The sequence below is a fragment of the Alosa sapidissima genome, chromosome 14 (genome assembly GCF_018492685.1).
Source record: "Alosa sapidissima isolate fAloSap1 chromosome 14, fAloSap1.pri, whole genome shotgun sequence".
Lineage (NCBI taxonomy): Eukaryota > Metazoa > Chordata > Actinopteri > Clupeiformes > Clupeidae > Alosa > Alosa sapidissima.
The window spans coordinates 13,219,222-13,223,969 of record NC_055970.1 but is presented as its reverse complement, the minus strand read 5'-3'; the positions used below and the strand labels follow the sequence as shown (position 1 = coordinate 13,223,969).

At 44.9% G+C, this 4,748-nt stretch overlaps 1 long non-coding RNA gene across 1 annotated transcript; it reads left to right on the top strand.

Annotated features, from left to right (window-relative positions):
• The first annotated feature begins 2,905 nt into the window (after positions 1 to 2,905).
• Positions 2,906 to 4,748, top strand: LOC121681305. Its single transcript, XR_006022066.1, has 2 exons — positions 2,906 to 2,958; positions 4,681 to 4,748. It is a non-coding gene; the product is annotated as an uncharacterized LOC121681305 (long non-coding RNA).

Below are 4,748 nucleotides of genomic sequence, written 5' to 3'. Positions count from 1 at the left end.
TATACACGGAAACTATACACACCTTTGTGTTCAGTAAGGTCTGCTGTTTATTCTGATATATGGTTTGTCATGTGTTGCGTGAAGAGTGTGTAGATATAGACCTCTCCAGAATAAGTCCCGCCTCCTAACTTCCATATCCATCCAACCTTCGGTCGTCAAATGTCTATGGGAAATAACATGGCGTTTTGAAAGATCGTACCTGTCAAACTCTGTAGGTGACAAAGTAGAAAAAGCTGCTGGGCAGATTGGCCTACACACTTCTGCCATCTAGTTTCCACTGGATTTTTTGATTTTCGCATTTAAGTAGTATAGTCTATAATATACTACTTAAACGGCACCGACAATCAAAAAATCCAGTGGAAACTAGATGGCAGAAGTGTGTAGGCCAATCTGCCCACCAGCTTTTTCTACTTCGCTACCTACAGATGTTTTACCGGTATGATATTTCGAAACGCCATTTTATTTCCCATAGACAATCGATGCCCGGAAGTTGGATGGATACGGAAGTTACGGAGGCGGGACTTATTCTGGAGAGGTCTATTCCACCGAGACGAATGGATGTGGAGATGGGCGCAGAGAATAATTATTAAATCTCTTGAAGTTATTTTTCTCGCGAACTGTTTATCACAGCAAACAGTGGCTAGCTAGCACCGTTTAAAAGCTGAGAAAAGGCTCTTTCATGTGACATGTGTGATGAGTAGCCTACTTCTCGAGGAGTTCAACAGAGAAGAATGGGTGAATTTGGACGCACTTCATGCTTGTAGTGAAGTAAAGCTGAAGCTGCATGCTGCGCAGGAGACTGCGGCTCACTGGTAGTTATTATAGGTAACCTCAAATCAGCGCGATTTACCCTTATAGGCTACTGCACATTACAAGAAATGCGCTGCGCTGTGAGCGCTTTTTTCCCTATTTCAACCTGAATATTGGTGGGGACATTTCAGTCGTAATTTGACATTCGTGTGGACACGTCCTTCGGTCCCCACGCAAATCTACGCCCCATGGTGGTGTCGACCTATAAGCGCCAGGCTTCAGCTGACACACACCACACACACACACACCCCAGCAGAGGCGGCGGAGTCGGTGGAGTACGGGAATGTGCGAGTACACACACACACACCACCCAGCACTGACGCACACACACCTTCACAGCAGGACAACAGTGTGTATGCTCACATGGACCCACAACAATGAGGGCTGTGCCAGTGTGTGTGTGTCTGTGTGTCTGTGAGCATGTTTGTGCATGAGTGTGTGTCTGTGTGTGTTTGTTTGTGTATATGTGTGTGTCTGTGTGTGTGAGTGAGCATGTTTGTACATGTTTGTGTGTGTGTGTGTGTGTGAGTGAGTGAGCATGTTTGTGTGTGTGTGTGTGTGTGTGTGAGCATGTTTGTTAGACCAGTTAGACCAGACTTCTAACCCTCAGACTCATACATACAGTACACACACAGCAGCAGACCAGACCTCTAACGGTGACGGCTGTGTGAGGTTAACACCCCAAGGGTCACATATCTGCTGACGAGTGTGAGCAGAACTCACACACCCAACATGTAACCATGCACCGTAACTATGGATACAACCTTAACCAGGGAGCCTCTGTGTTGATTAGTGAATGTCATGTTTTTCTCTAGCACCACTGTTCATTAGAGTGATGACCATCTCATGTGTCTAACACCACTGTTCATTAGAATGATGACCATCACATGTGTCTCCAACACCACTGTTCATTAGAGTGATGACCATCACATGTGTCTCTAACACCACTGTTCATTAGAGTGATCAACTCTTATCACAAATGGTTATTTTGTCTATCTGGTTGATAATTGTTCATTAATTTAAGTTTGTATTAATAAACAATAAGTGATTGAGTTAATCATGAACAACAAGTGATTGAGTTAATAATGAACAATAAGTGATTGAGTTAATAATAAACAATAAGTGATTAAGTTGATACAGCTTTCAAAAATAGTTTTGTTGTTTTTATCTGGTTTATTTGGATGTGTGTGTGTGTGAGGGCAGCCTGTTATGGTTAGATGAAGAGCCAATAGCAGTGCTTGTTATTTAATAAGTAAAGATGGAGAACCAATAGAAGTGCTTGTTATTTAATTAGTACAAATGCTCCAAAGCAGCACTGGTTCTCAAATGGGGGTATCCCTGGGGGTATGTGAAATTTTAACCCTTAGAAGCCGATTGACGCAAAGTGCGTCAAAAAACACACCCTTTCTTCTCTGTTAAATTGCTCCGCAACTGTTCATAGCAGCGAGAAGCCTTTATTGTGTGACAGAGAAGTGGGACTTTCCAAGGAGACCACGCACTTGTCTGTACGTTAAAGTATGAAGATTTAAATTAAAATTGCATCATATTTACAGTCTCTGCGTTCACCTGGGCACCTCGTTTGAATTACTCGCGAACCCGTGAACGCATAGATCTGGCAAGCATATCAGATGAAAGAGGAGACAGAGGGCTATCCATTGATACCAAGTATGTCGATCCTTCTGCCTTATGAAAACAGACGAACTGACTGCAAAATAATAACGTCATGTACAAAAAACAACTGCACACCCATTACTCTCGTTTGAATTACTCGCGGACCTGTGATCAGATAGATATGCCACAGAGCTATCATTTGATACCATACATCCTTCTGGATTATAAAACAGACGAAGTGAAAGCAAAATAATAACTTCATAGGCTAGATCTCGACTTACCTCACGTGTCTTGTCTGTTTTTGTGGCAAAGCATTTATAATCCAATGCTATTGTGTGCTTCTCTATGGCAAAGAATGTTCATAATCCGGTTTTGAGATCCTAGTAAATTCCTGCATGGCATTTGATTCAAGGCTCACATTGCATCCCAATTTGTTCGACAAAGAAACACCTTTTTTGCCTTTACTTTGTTCATGGCAACGCAGTAAAAAGTTGTCGAGAATCATGAGTGCAGAGAGGCACACACACGTAAACTCGGGTCAAGTCAAAGTCAAAGTCAGCTTTATTGTCAATTTCTTCACATGTTCCAGATATACAAAGAGATCGAAATTACGTTTCTCACTATCCCACGGTGAAGACAAGACATATTTTACCAATTTAGGTCCACAGACAAACATAACATTCAAGTAAACAAAAAAGTAAGTAAATAAGTAAATAAGAGGGCACATATAATAATGAAAAAATAAGAGCAGCAAAATTTGGTTGAAATTGTGCATAGACAGTCAATAAAATACTAGTGCAAAGTCAGGCCAATAAAAGGCTTGGGTAGTTCTGTTTGACATAAGTAAGAAAGAAAGTGGCATATGTTAAGTTATGTAAGAGCAGCAGAAGTGTTGTGTTTTCAGGACAACAACACCAAGTTGTAAAGTGTACAAGTGTGCAAGTGTGCAAGTGGAGTAGTGCAGGCGGCCATTTTGGGTCCAATGTCCAGGATGTTATGTAGCTGAGGGTGGAGGGGGGAGAGGAGGGAGAGAGTTCAGCATCCTTACAGCTTGGTGTATGAAGCTGTTGGTGAGTCTGGTAGTGCGGGAGCGCAGGCTTCTGTACCTCTTCCCAGAGGGCAGTAGATCAAACAGATTGTGAGCGGGGTGACTTGCATCACTCACAATTTTGGTCGCCTTGCGGGTGAGGTGGGTGGTGTAAATGTCCTTCAGGGAGGGGAGTGAAACACCAATAATCCTTCCAGCTGTGTTCACTATGCGCTGCAGGGCTTTCCTGTTGTATTCAGTGCAGCTTCCGCCCCACACAGCGATACAGCTGGAGAGGATGCTCTCAATGGTGCCTCGGTAGAATGTGGTCATGATGGCTGGTGGAGCACTTGCTCGCCTGAGTTTCCGCAGGAAGTACAGGCGGCGCTGAGCTCTCTTCGCCAGTGATGCAGTGTTGGTGGTCCAGGAGAGGTCTTCACTGATGTGCACCCCCAGGAATTTGGTGCTGCTCGCTCTCTCCACCACAGCACCGTCGATGGTCAGTGGCAGGTGTTGGGTGTGACCTCTCCGGAAGTCAACAACAATCTCTTTGGTCTTGCTGACGTTCAGCAGGAGGTTGTTGTCCCTGCACCACGTGGTCAGATGGTCGACCTCCAACCTGTATTGAGTCTCGTCGCCCTTAGTGATGAGACCCACCAGAGTTGTGTCGTCAGCAAATTTCACTATGTGATTGTTGCTGTAGGTTGCAGTGCAGTCATGCGTCAGCAGGGTGAAGAGCAGCGGACTGAGCACGCAGCCTTGGGGGGCCCCTGTGCTCAGTGTGATGCTGCTTGAGGTATTGTTGCCAACACGTACTACTTGGGGCCTCTGACAGAGGAAGTCCAGTAGCCAGTTGCAGAGGTAGGTACTGAGTCCCAGTTTGTCAAGTTTGCAGATGAGTTGTTGTGGTATTATGGTGTTGAATGCAGAACTGAAGTCTATAAACAGCAATCTCACATATGAGTCTCTTTTTTCCAGGTGGGTGAGGGCTGGGTGGAGGGCAGAGCAGATTGCATCCTCTGTAGACCGCTTGGCTCGGTATGCAAACTGGAAGGGGTCCAGGGTGGGGGGGAGAATGGCTTTGATATGTGACATGACAAGCCGCTCAAAGCACTTCATGATGATGGGTGTCAGTGCCACAGGGCGGTAGTTATTGAAGCAGGATGGAGCAGTTTTCTTCGGCACAGGTATGATGGTGGCAGCTTTGAAACATGATGGGACGATGGCTTCAGGTCAAGTCAGGTCAGACCAGTTCGTGTTCCAGATAGGGAGCGCAGAAAGGTCATTTTTAATCACTAAA